General features: G+C 41.2%; 1 pseudogene; it reads left to right on the forward strand.

The window, feature by feature from the left end:
- Window positions 1–515: 515 nt before the first annotated feature.
- LOC114270267 (uncharacterized) overlaps window positions 516–14,660 on the forward strand; it is a 36,143-nt pseudogene continuing 21,998 nt past the window's right edge.

Genomic DNA, 14,660 nt, shown 5'->3' on the forward strand with positions numbered 1-14,660 from the left:
TGTTGTTTGGTAGCACCATAGCTTTCCTTAACAACTCTCCCAGTAATAGTTCTCTTTCCAAACCTGTTTGGATATAAACCTGTTCGGAATTAGCTCCTTCATTTACCGAGCAAATATGATTTACAAACTACGATGGAAATCAAGAGATTCATATACAGAAGGAAAACAAGAGCTGAAACCAGTGAGTTACTTCTTGTATACTTTCTGTGTAAACAAAACAACATCTCCTTTGCAGACATCACCTGAAAAGAGAATCAAAGAAGCTTTAAATTTTCAAAACCACCTTGAAGTGAACAAAAATAGTGCACTCAAAAGAAATGTATGTAAATAAACCTTTACCAGTACAATTGATGGCAAAGGATGATCTAGGATAGAGTGTTTCAGCATTTCCATCTTTTATCCTGAGGGTTAAAAATCATACAATAAGGATACTCTTATGCAAAAATAGTATAAAGCTACAAAAGATATTATCCATCTTCCACATACACAAAAAAAAAAAAAAGAAGCAATGTTCAATGTGGCAATATTGCAATTTTGATACTAAAAATCTTGGATCAGATGATGTTATAGGTTCACACATTAGCTTGTCACTGTTGATTCCAATTGGATCTACAGCATTTGACATGACTACAATTATAAATGGATATAAGAGGTTGGTAACTTTCTTAAACTGTTGTGCTTTAACCAATATATACTAACCAACATGAGAAATGAAAAGATAAAACAAGATAGACTTACCCAAAAGGCAATCTACAAGTTCATGGGATGCCTCCTCCTCTAAATTGTCCCTTGAAACTTTGTTTCTTAAGCAACTCCATGATGCTTGATGTCATCCCCAAATGCTCCTTACTCGACTCATTCATCTTCGTTATCCATTTCTCGAGGTCACATTCAGGCGGTGGGTGGCTTTTAGCATACTCCTCTCCCTTACCACTCTTAAGATTCGGGTATTTTTTTCATAGTCTGTAGGTATAAGCTCCATCTACATTTTGTGGCCACCGCTTTGTTAACATTCGTCGATTCACCTTGCATGTCAAATATTGATCCTTACAACACCAAACTAAAAAAACTAGAGCTACCCAAGAGAAACAAAAGCAAATAGACAAACTAAACTAAATAAATTACAAAGAAAATCATCCTAAAATAAACCACACAAAGAAATGTTCATTTGCACAAACAAGGGCTATCAACATCCAATAGACTAGCCAAAAACATCACAAAATACACTTGCACAACCCTTAACAGAGAAAAAGCAAGCAAAACTAGAGAAGAAACTCAAGAAAAGCCCTTTCACAAACCGCACTAGCAGTAACCACACAACATCAGCCACTCAGCATCAGCTCATGATCCAGCAAAGGCTAACACCAATACCCAGAGCAGCCCTTAAAGATGGCATGCAGAAAACCTAAGCAGCACCAACACAGGAGCAGCAAACAACATAATAGAAGTAGCATAGAAACTAGCAAACAAAGGAGAAGCCTCCAACATGTTAAAGCTCCACATATACAGCATAGGGCGGCTATTCCTATATATTACAAAGGTCCAAATACATTATATTTTGTACAATATTTACATAAACTTAACCTTTATTTAAAACTTTTTATTCACATTTTTTCGACAAAAATTCTAATCCAACAATAGATGGGGCCAAAAGAAATGCCTCAAATGTACCACTCATATCATATTTGCCCACCAAAAAGTATCACAAGAAAAGACATTCCCAACAAGTCCATTATTAATTTTTCACTTACTCGTCACAAGGGACAAAATGGGGTTGACCCTTCAATAATGTAAAAGTGCTTTTGAACCCGCACAAAAACAACTACAGTGACAGAATATATATACACCTAGGGATGATATTTTATCAATGTATATGTGGGTGTGCTTTTTTTCCCTCTTTGTTTCCAGATAAGATAAAACCAAAGCAAAAATATAGGTCTATTGTCACTCAACCCTCAACAAAAACCAAAGCACTAAATAAGGAAAAACCCATCAACCCACAAGAAGATAAAAGGAAAACACTCTAGAGAATTTAGAGCTAAGTTCACTCAATCCTCAACAAAAAGCTCATTAATATAAATAACTTTAATGTCTTACCGACACTAGAATGGGAGGCTGCCTCCTTCTGTGCCTCTACATTGACATCAAGAGGCTGTGAGTGTTGGGCCATTATGGCAACTAAACAGCATAAATTGATATATAAGACATAAAATATAACGCATAATATTTTCTTGAAAAGACAATGCAAAATATAACATAAGAAGGTAATGCATAAAAAACATATGTCCATATGGAAAACACAAAACAAAAACTACATATCATAAAACCATGAATACTCATTAACTCATCAGTTTTTTCTTTTTTTTTTTTTTGTGGACAATTACACAAAAAAAAAAAAAAAAAAAACTCTAAGTTTGAGCCACTAACAAAAAAAAATATTATATTTTTTATTTTGTCAATTTATAACTAGACCAGAAAAGCAGAAATACTATCCCATAAGTTATATCCAACCAAATTCTAATCACCCTTACAAATCTACAGCCTACATTATCAATACTCTCAATTATTCCGTTGAACTATGAGACATTTGGCAAAATAGTGATGGAAGGTGCCTTCATAAACATCTATAGATTTGATCAAATTGTAATTGATTTGATCAAATTGTACCCAATATTTGCTTAATTAAGTACATGATTTTGATTTTGTGAGATAGTATATTATCATAACTAATTAATATATCATCAATGAAGTGACAATAACATGATTTCAAAGTCGAATCAGTGTCTCCTATGATTCCATTTTCTAGTACTGATCTAAGAAAACAAAGAAATTCACTCCAGTTGCTATGCAAAACAGAAAACAATATTATCAAGTTAAGCAAAGTCCTAAATATTCAATCTTCTAATTGCGTCAAATATTAGACAGAAAATCATTTTACACTAGCAAAAAATTATTTCAAGCACTTCATTCCATTGAATTTGAGCATGATCAAAGGGAAACCGACTTCACCAAATATTTTATCCCTTGTTAACACTTGAAACTGAAATTTTAAACTAATAGAATGACTCATTTATCATACATATTTTTGGGTTATTTGTTCTTTACTAGAGAAATTATACTCACATTGACATTGTTAAATTTTCAGATTGTTGTATCTTGTTTTTAATGTATCTTGTTTGTCTTATAACTTAATTGATCAAAGTACCTATTCAACTACAAAAAATAAAAATAAAAATCACAAATCATCACAAACACAACTTTTTTTCATCTCATAAAGTAGCCAAAAAGTCAAAAAAACCAACTAAAATAACTAAGTTTTCAAACGAGAATGTTGTATCAATGAATCTGATTTCATCATTGATGCATGAGGTATGTGATTGGAATCTATGTCCAACAAATTTATTAATCCGTTGTCTCATGAAAATTGGATTGATAGGTAAATATATATCATTTTCAGCTAAATAATTTAAGAACAATTCATTCTAGAACTAACAGTTTATTATATTGTAGTTCTCTTTGACTCGTCCATCTAAACAAATATGCCATAAATGTAATGGTTATTATCTTATATTTAAACAAATAAAATGAAAAATAAAATGAATAGAGCTATTGGAGAGCAGTTCTAACTTATGGCTATGCCAGAGCAATATCTAATAGTTTAATGCTCTAAATGTTCAAATTTCATTAATAAATGCAAAAAAGAACAAAGCAAGTAGCTACACAATAATAAGATAATTCCCTTTCTTTTAAACCACAAAAAACAGAGCATTCCCAACCCTTTATATATTTGTTTTTTTATATGGTACATGATATGATATTATATCATATGATGATTCATATAAATAGTAAAATTAATAACATATAACATTGCTAGCATAGTTCAATGACAAAAAAAAAAAAAAAAAAAAAAAAAAAAAAAAACAAAACAAAAACAAAAAAAAAACAAAACCATCATCATCGTGTCTAGTTTTTTGCCATACATTTTACATAGTATACATGGCCATTCTCTTGATGTTAATCACTGAATTTCTGCTGATCAACTAATACAGAGGAAAACTAAAATTACCCAATCTCATAAACTACCTAAATTCTTACATAGCTATAAACTGGAAAAATTGAAAGGGGTACAAAATAGATGTTTGAATTGTGCCTTTGTTTTCATTCTTGCAATATGGAATCGTGTTTGGACTTTTCACGGTTTTAAATAAAAAGCCAAATCTCTGTTCGATCTGAGGAAACAATGCACAAATCACCAGAATCGAAACCTTAGTTTATAAATCTCATGGCTAACTACATACATTAACTATAGGGAAAAAAAAAAAAAACCCAAAAAAAAACCCAAAAAATACGTAAAACTTGAAAATTCAGATGATAAATCAAAGATTTTAAATCGCTCAATAAAGAAGACAATCAAAATATATTTACCATATCAACAATAAAGCCAGATTAGAAGCTAAAAAAATTGTGAAGATTAAAATCCATAAAAATTCTAAAACAACTCAACGAAATTGAAGCAATATAAGCTTAAATTAAAGAAACAAGAACCTACCCACCCCACGCCCACACCAAACCATCAATTATAACATGACTGAAATATTTTATTTAATAAACCATGATTAAAAATAAGATTACATCTTCAAATCTTGATTTCATACCAATCAACAAAAGTTCACCTTCTAAACTAATCACATCCAAACTACACTGTAGACGCGCCCGCGGAGGGGGCCTTATGCTACTACAGTTCGGACTCGCGATTTTGTTGTCGCGGTTCTTAATCTTGAACCAAAGAGTCCAAATCTGGCAAATCGTTTTGAGAAACAGATTTTTGAAAAAGTAGTGCCAAACATGGACTGCTTTTCCAGATACAGAGTCGCCACCTAAATATTTTTTAATGGGGAAATTTAGGAAACCCTGACTCGGTGCCGAAGGCCACATGTCCGTCATCACCGGAGTTGTCTCGGCTCGGGAGCTTGGGTACGATCGGGGAAGGTCAGCTATGAGCACCCCCTTTCGCCCGGTCCGAAGACCGGCCTCTACTAACCATGATATCCGATTTTGAAGACGTTATGTGTTCTTATTCCAGTTATTAGCCTAGAATTACTATGTTATGCGCGCAGCAAACAAGTATACACTAGATTGCCTAATTTGGAAATGAGCATTGCACATCCGTTTGTTTTGGAAAATGTTTTGGATTTTGCTACTTGCAGGTAGGCTGAAACACGGATTTCAACGAGTTTTCCCAACTCAGACAATCCAACCTCCACCCACAGGCATTCAAACAGTTTATCATATAAGTATTTAGCCGCATGGCAAGCATATTGTCATGGCAACATTCACACGCATGTGGGATGCTAAAGCGTAAATACTTACATCGTATTCCGTGCCAAAACAATAAACTAGTTAGCAAACATGCATGTCCTAGTTCATGTTAAAAATGGCTAATGCATCACATGCAAAAATGCAATCTAGGCAGGCTCGGCTAACCCTAAACATGGCATGTGAAATACGATTAATCGATGCACGTATTCAAATTGGAATTGAAGTACAAATGCAGTTAGCATGATGTACCGAGCCTAATGTGTGCAATACAAATGCATGAATGTACGCATGCGTAGCATAAGGTATGCTAATTTTAAAGATGCCCTAATCTACCATCATAAGCAGGTAAATGAAAGGGAAGAAAGAAGTGGGGATTGGAAGACATACACACACTCACCCACACTTATTACAAATTTGCCCTCACTCAGAGGGACCAAATAAATAATACAAATTAATTAACTACGCAAGCTAATTAAATATTACAAATTGCCTAATCAACTAAGCAAATTAACTTAAGCTAAGAAAACAGGGAATCGCCTCGGGAAATGCACCGCCATGCATAGGCTGCCTCTGTTTTCCTTCCTTCACTCCTCTGGAGGCTGCCAAAACCTTAGGACTGCTTCCTTGGATGCTGGGAGACATCACCGGCTGCATGGAATTGCCACCGGCAGTGGGATGTGGCCACCTGCACAAAATGAAGCTATCGGCAGAGAAATGATTGCCGGTCGGCACTTTACACTGCTGGTCGACAGGGTGTTCTTGCAGAATCTGCAATTGACAGCAACAGAGGGAAGGCAAAGCATGGCAGCACAATTCAAGGCATATATGCACCAATCATGTCCCTTATCATGGTAATGACTCCAAGGGGCATGTGTCTCGATTCTCGGACCACCAATCACGCATTTCTATGCATGATGGCCCAAGGGATCAAGTATGCAACTTTCATGTCAAATGAAATGCAAATCAATCAAACAAACTAAGGCCCAATTCCTATCATCAAGTCAAGGAACAAGGCATGCATGCAAGATGCAATGCAACCTAGACATACAAGCTAAGGATGCAACATGGCATGGCAAGGCAAGGCACTTACGCAAGCATACAAGCAAACATGAGGCGATGCTAATGGATGCAAAGGTGGTCCTAAACATGATTTGGGCAGCTCTAAATAGGCCCAAAACGGTGGCCAAAATGACTAAAATAAAGGACCAAAACACATGCACACATGCACATTATTAAGGGCCAACACTTAGGCACAAAAGAGGGACTCTCAAGCATACTTGAAAAAGGATGGCATGGGCTAATTAGTATGCAACATAAGCTCTGAAAATCATGTTGTAAATGGTGCCACGCCAAGTAAACAAAACAAGCAAAGCATGCATAAAAGCTTGGAATTAACCCAAGGACTTGAACCATGACCACATGGCGCATGAAGCAATTGATCAAGGTGAATCAAAACAGTCCCAAATCATGCAAAACAAGCCTCAAGAATCACTTAGATGGCATCTAAGCAACCTAATCCTAGAGGTATACATCATGGCACAAATATGAAGCATGGAGCATCAACTCTTGAAGCAACAAAAGGGCCACAAAATGCAAACATTTAGGTATGCTAAAAGGACTGAAATAACATGTAGGGTGGTTCCAAACCACCGAAATGATGCAAGCAACGCATACTACACATCCGCATACTTGAGGCCAGCAAGCCCGAATACAAAGGAGCTATGCTAAGCATGCCAAGATCAACCCAAACACTTATGGACAGACCTAAAACATGTCAAGATAAGCACAAAATCTTCACAAATGTAAGCCTAAAACATGCTAGAAACAAAGGCGCACAACCTAAGACATGTTAAGGGATCACAAGGCATTACATGGCAACTATGCTAAGCATGCATGGAGTACCAAAACCAATTTAAAAGCATGTTATATTATGAAAATATAAGCATGAAAAACAGTCTATACATACTCAACACACACTCAAACATAGGCTCCCTCAAGAGGCCAAAAAAAGGTCCATTTCAAGGACAACAAGGAGAGGGGGTGGCCCTCCCCTTTTGGAGACTTCAAGGCACCATCTCCACCACTGAAATCCCTCAAGATTTCAGTGGTGAAGAGGCCCAAACACCAAAGTCCCGAAACTAGCACAAAATAGCACAAAATGAGGCCTTTCAAGGCCTAAGAGGGGTCAAACACCCTCAAACCACAAAACACCCTTAATAAACAATCAAGAGGGGTAAAAAAAAAAACTTTTTTGTATTATACACTAAGCTCAAAAACGATTTTCAGACAGGTAAAAATACAATGCAAGATTGGGGAATAATGGGACTAGATTCTCACCCTTGAAGACCCCTTTACAAATGATGCTCCAATGGCCCTCCTTGGCTTGAATCCAACACCAAAACTTCAAAATCAGTCCCTTAGAACCTCTGTAGCTATAGGAAGGTGAAACACTAGGTGTTTTTGTGCAATAGTATGGACTAAACACACTAAAACACACACAAGAGGGAGATATAGAGATAGAAGGTGAATGGATTCTAACCCTAGAACTCAAAACCCTAAAAAATGGCTGTCTAAATATCTCCCAAGTGTTTCAAGTCTCTAACCCTAAGGCCAAGAGACAAGGCTTCTCTTTATAGAAGCTTATTGTCTTGTAAAGCTTACAAGACAAGCTTCCAAGAGAGAGATCCCTCCATACATGTGTATGGAGGGGAGCCAAAAGTAAGACAGCTGTCTTAAAATATCTACAAAAGCAGATGCACAGTAGTCGGCCGGCCAAAAATGCCATTTTGGCAAAAAAGAGTGCCGACCGGCAGAAAATAGTGCCGAGTTGCAACAAAATGTGCCGACCGGCAACAAATAGTGCCGATGGCAGCAAAAACCAGCCGGTGGCCTCTAGCCACTGCCGGTGGTGAGTGGGGATGCCTCATAAGGCATTCCCTGCCCCTCCAAGGCAAAACGCAAGTGTTTAGTGTAAAACCAGACACTAAACAGTCAAGTTCGAAGATCCTGAGGCAAGGCGCGTGAGCCGAGACCTCCGGGAACTCCAAACGAACACAAACATGGATGATCACCGAGTGTTCAAGCGGTGACGTCCAAGTCTTGAGGACGGTCAAAAATGGGGTGTCTACAGTTGCCCCTCTTTGACAGAACTCGAAAGTCATAACAATGACGGGAGTGAATGTCAAAGCCCAGAGACGACCCATTTTTGACAAGGCCGAAGACTTAGACAAACATGCAAGACAAACAAGATATGCGCCCGAAGGCGGGGGCAAAATGCAAGACAATGCACGAAGCCGAGCATAACTTATGATCATGCAAAGAAAGCTGTAACGAAGCACACATGCGACGGTTTTAAGCTACCATACACCAAACTACACTACAATGTAGAAAGGATGTAAGAGAATTATGCAATTCTCAAAACGTCTCACTCGGAGGATACAATACCTGTGCGGCTCGTCTGGTTGCACCAGCTTCAAATGAACCGTACATACAATATCGTGCCTGAAAAGAAAACAAACTTAACAGGTACGATATTGTTAGCAACATGCATGACAATGCAAGAATGGATGCAAAATGATATGCAATATATACAAAACAATGTATAAACAATGCAAATGAAGATGCAATGTAATTGAAACAATGCAAGCTATATGCAAGGCAATTGAATCATGATCCAATCACGAGTGGTTCGAAACCACACCTATGTCAAATAGATTGATGGAGGTAACGAGTCTGTCTACCATAGAATGGTCAACTGAACTATGAGCATTGTAGACAGACACAAGAACAAGTATTGGGTGGAATTGACACAAGTGGGGAAACGACCCGCTGGAGAAAGGACTACAATCCTAATGCCGGATGCAAAAATTATACTACAATGTAATGGAAATGAATATGGCACGCGGGCCAAACCAAATCTTGCCTAGGTAGGGCATGGACGCATACAAGCCACGTCTAACATAGAATGGTCTACTGAACTATGCTTCGACACGAGAAGTATGGGCACATACCAGACCAAGCTCAACAAGGAAAGGCGCAAGCCATAGATGGAAGGTGATGCAATGAATGCATGCAAACTACAATGCAATGGACATGGCACGCGGGCCAAACCAAATCTTGCCTAGGAAAGGCATGTACACAAACAAGCCGCGGCTAACATAGAACGGTCCACTGAACTATGCTTCGTCGTGAAAAGTATGGGCACATACCAAACCAAGCTCAACATGGAAAGGCGCAAGCCATAGATGGAAGTAATGCGGTGGATGCATGCAAACTACAAATATGCAATGGAAATGGATGGATATTTACAAAATGCATGACAATGCAGTATGATGCGATCTACTGGGGAAAATGCAATGGATGCATGCAAGCTATAATGAAAATGCATGACAATGCACTATGATGCAACGACTATGATTGCAACTTTCCCTATCTTACCAACAGGGCGATATACTAGGTTGGTTCAGTATCCAGGACTGAAGCGCCAACATGCTGCCTCAATCTATGGGGCTTCCATACAGATTTCAAGCTGAGGATACACCCCTGGGTATTTAAACCAGACTTTAGTCTCGGAACTCCCGAACCTTTACGTTCTAGGCATTAGCCGTTCGAACTCTAGTTTCCACCATCCCAGTTGGTCTTCTAGGAACTCATCGCAAACATAGGCAGGTGGCTTTACCAGACCACCGAAAGTCGTTCGGGCACGACAAACACCGAAGGAATTGCACCTTCAGAGGATTTAAGGTCTCCTAGACCGGGATGCAAAATGTATGCATGACAATGCACCGAAGGTTTCGCACCTCCAAAGGATTTAAGGTCTCCTAGACCGTGCGTGTTTAAGGTCTCGCCAGACCGGCGCACGTGTTTAAGGTCTCGCCAGACCGGCGCGTGTTTAAGGTCTCGCCAGACCACGGCAATGTACGGAATAATGCAAGAATGAGGCACACATGCCTATGCAAATGGAGCATGATACAAGATGATACAAATGAGACACGCGTGCCTCACAAAATGCAAAATGATACAAGTGTGACACGCATGCCACACGGAATGCAAAATGAAACAAATGGGACATGCGTGCCTCATAAGATGCAAAATGATGCAAGTGTGACACGCATGCCACACAGAATGCAAAATGAAACAAATGAGACACGCGTGCCTCATAAGATGCAAAATGATGCAAGTGTGACACGTATGCCACACGGAATGGAAAATGAAACAAATGAGACACGCGTGCCTCATAAGATGCAAAATGATGCAAGTGTGACACGCATGCCACACAGAATGCAAAATGAAACAAATGAGACACGCGTGCCTCATAAGATGCATAATGATGCAAGTGTGACACGTATGCCACACGGAATGGAAAATGAAACAAATGAGACACGCGTGCCTCATAAGATGCAAAATGATACAAGTGTGACACGCATGCCACACAGAATGCAAAATGAAACAAATGAGACACGCGTGCCTCATAAGATGCAAAATGATGCAAGTGTGACACGCATGCCACACAGAATGCAAAATGAAACAAATGAGACGTGCGTGCCTCATAAGATGCAAAATGATGCAAGTGTGACACGCATGCCACACAGAATGCAAAATTTTGAAAATTGGACTTATACGCTACGTGAAGCCGGTTCGTATTTAAAACAATGCAATGTACTAACAAGTACAAGCAAGGTGCGCAAAATAGCGCGATAGGATACATGCAAGATGCAAGTGAGGTGCACAAAACAGTGCGATGCGCTAAACAGCGCGATTGATTTTGAAATGCACAAGACAGTGCAATGCGCTAAACAGCGCGATTGATTTACAATGCACAAAACAGTGCGATGAAGGTGCGCAAAACAGCGCGAATGAAATGTAATGTAATGCACAAAACAGTGCGATGCGCTAAACAGCGCGACTGATAAACTGCACAAAACAGTGCGATGCGCAAAACAGCGCGAACGAAATGCAATGCACAAAACAGTGCGATCGATTGAAATGCACAAAACAGTGTAATGCGCTAAACAGCGCGATTGAAATACAATGCACAAAACAGTGCGATGCGCAAAACAGCGCGAACAATAAACTGCACAAAACAGTGCGATGCGCAAAACAGCGCGAACAATAAAACTGCACAAAACAGTGCGATGCGCTAAACAACGCGATTGAAATGCAATGCACAAAACAGTGCGATCGATTGAAATGCACAAAACAGTGCGATTGATTGCATGCTCTATGCAAATGACGACACGCATGCCAATGAAAAAGTGACACACATGCCGATGAAAATAAGGCACGCGTGCCAATGGAAATGAGACACGCATGCCGATGAAAATAAGACACGCGTGCCGATGCAAATGGGGCACGCATGCTGATGCAAAATGGGGCACGCATGCCGATGCAAAATAATACAAATGAAATAAATGAGACACGCATGCCTCATAAGATGCAAAATGATGCAAGTGTAGCACGCATGCCACACGGAATGTAAGATGATGCTAAGTGTGACACGCATGCCACACGGAATGGACTGAAATGCGTAACAACGCACGTGTTTCGGAATGCACGACAATGCACGGAATAAAAATGTAATGACAATGCATGAGAGATGTGCATGACAATGCAAGGGGTGCGTGTTATAACGCATGTAGTATGTGCATAACAATGCGAATGTGAGGTGCATGACAGCGCGATGTAATGCACCGAAATAGTGCGATGAACGCGTGTAACGCACATGGGGCAACTTTTGAATTTAAAAGGATACAAAAAGGATACACCTTGCACGAATTCGAGTGCCACGCACAGAAGACACGACCCGAGGTCACAACGGAGGCCGGTTGAGCGTCGGAGATGCACTTTCTTGCACTTTCTTAAGCTATGAAAACCACAAACTACTCATATGGCCTAAACAAGGCCGTGGGAACACCACCGGCCGAAAGGGGAGGCCACCGGCTGTCCACCGGCTGAAAAATAACTCCATCGGCACAATATACTGCCGGCCGGCACAAAACATTGCCGACCGGCAAAAAGTTGCTGAGTCGGGGCAGTTTCGACCATTCACCTCGGGTGTTTTAAAATAGGGTTTCAAACCCTATTTTCTCATTTCCTCCACTGCCGAAAACTCAAACCCTCTCTCTCTAGAGTGTTTTTCTCTCCTCTTTCGCCCGTTTCTTCGCGTTCTACGCCCGTTTCATTGTCGGATTCGCGATTTCCTTCGCGTTTCAAACATTTTCAACCGAACAAAACTTTGTTTCGGTGCCTCGTTTGGCGTTTCTGCCTTTTCGGGGTTTGTTCCCCTCACTTTCCTCTTGATTTCCGTGCCCTTCCACATCCCGACCTTTTCGGTCATTTTCGGCCTTTCCGGGAGTTGACTTTTTGGTTGACTCTTCGTATTCTAGCCTGGTTTTCCTTCTTCCGGCTATTTTCTTACCATTCTCTGCATGGCGGACGACATTCCACGCGGTGGGACTCCCCCAGACCACGAGATGGATCCCGAGGTCGAGCTTCTACCTTTGTGCGAGCGCCCGTTTGACCCGGCGACCTACCGGCCGGCGATCCATGTTCTGCCCCCCGACGGACTCCGCCAGTTTCGGAGCTTCGAGAGGCACGTGCCACCCGAGCTATTGCTGCGCGAGCCTACCTCTCACCTGTCCTTCGACGTTTCCGAGGTAACTCTCTTTCCTCTTCTTTATTTTCTGCAATGTAGGGCACAAAAACTGTCGTAGCTTATTTATGCTCTTTAACTGCTTGAATCTGATATGCTATACCGTAGTTGACTATAAACATACATACAACTTATATCTGCTTGAAACTGACACATGCACACACACTGCACTAGCCCTGAATCACCCAAACACACGGCGCACATTGTATTCCACTGTAAACACCGGCACCCGATATCTGCTTGAATTTGAACATATGCACACATGCTATACTGTACTGAACCACCCGAACACGCTGACGCATCACACGCTGTAGTTCACTGTAAGCACACTGGCACCCGATATTTGTTTAAATCTGTTAAACTTGCACACATGCTACATCTGTACTGAACCACCAAAACACGCTGACACATCACACGCCGTAGTTCACTGTAAGCACACCGGCACCCGGTATTTGTTTAAAAATCTGTTGAACTTGCACGCATGCTACATCTGTTCGGAACTACCCAAGCACGCTGACACATCACACGTTTGTAGTTCACTGTAAGCACACCGGCACCCGGTATTTGTTTAAAATCTGTTAAACTTGCACGCATGCTACATCTGTATGCTTCTTAAAGCTGTATTTTGAATGTTGCCTTGCAATTGTTATTTTCTGTTTACAGGAGGATTCCCATACCATCCGCGGGTATGGGAACACTGGCGCTCGGGAGTGGTACGATGAGCTCCCTGACGCGGTCCGACGCATAGTGGACCGGGCGGGCTTCGGCGCCTTCTGCCGAGGACTCTCCAGGCTTTCCACATGCAGACCTCTCCTTGCCGCTCTGGCGGAGAGGTGGTGGGACACCACCGATTCATTTCACTTCTCCACAGCAGGGGACATGATGATGACCCCTTACGACTTCTCGATGCTCACAGGCATCGGGGTAGGGGGTGATCCGATCCCCTTTGATATTGATATGGACGAGTGGACCGCCACTCAGGTCCATCTGCTAGGGGAGGCCCCACCTCTCGCCCGTCCAGGCTTCGTGCAGTACTCCTGGTTCGAGGTACAGTTTAGGGTCCAGCCCGTGTTGGAGGAGGAGGCGCAGATGACTCAGGAGGACGTGGAGAGGTACGCCCGCGGCTTCCTGATGTTCTTATTCGGGACGACCATCTTCGCCGACCGGGCGAACACCATGCCTCTCTGTCTTCTCAGCGCACTGGTGGACGTCCGGGACATTTTGCATTACGACTGGGGTGGCGCCGCTCTGGCCACTCTCTACGGGTACATGAGCTCGGCTTCGCGCGGCAGCGGCCAGTTGCTCGGAGGTTATTGGCGAGCTTGGGAGGTACATTTCTTCTCTACTTTTCATTTCTGCCCTATATTTTCTGTACTCTGTACACTGCACACACTGTAGTCTGCTCCATACTCGCTGTATACTGTACACACGGCACACACATACATTCTGCTTCACACTGACTGTACACTGCTCACACTGTACACTGCACACAATACACTGCACAACACACGGCTGTGCCATTTCTGCTTTATTCTGTATTCTGCTTTATCTGATAAATGCACTGGTATTTACCTTGCAGTTGTGGGTTTACGCCTACTTTCCTAGGCTTGCCCCCGTACCAGTCACAGAGACCCCTCTGGTTGTCCCCTTTTCACGCCGCTTTGACGGGAGATGCACCCAGAGGCCACGA

Source organism: Camellia sinensis, chromosome 2 (assembly GCF_055761805.1).
Source record: "Camellia sinensis isolate YWXY chromosome 2, ASM5576180v1, whole genome shotgun sequence".
In the NCBI taxonomy this organism is placed as follows: Eukaryota; Viridiplantae; Streptophyta; class Magnoliopsida; order Ericales; family Theaceae; genus Camellia; species Camellia sinensis.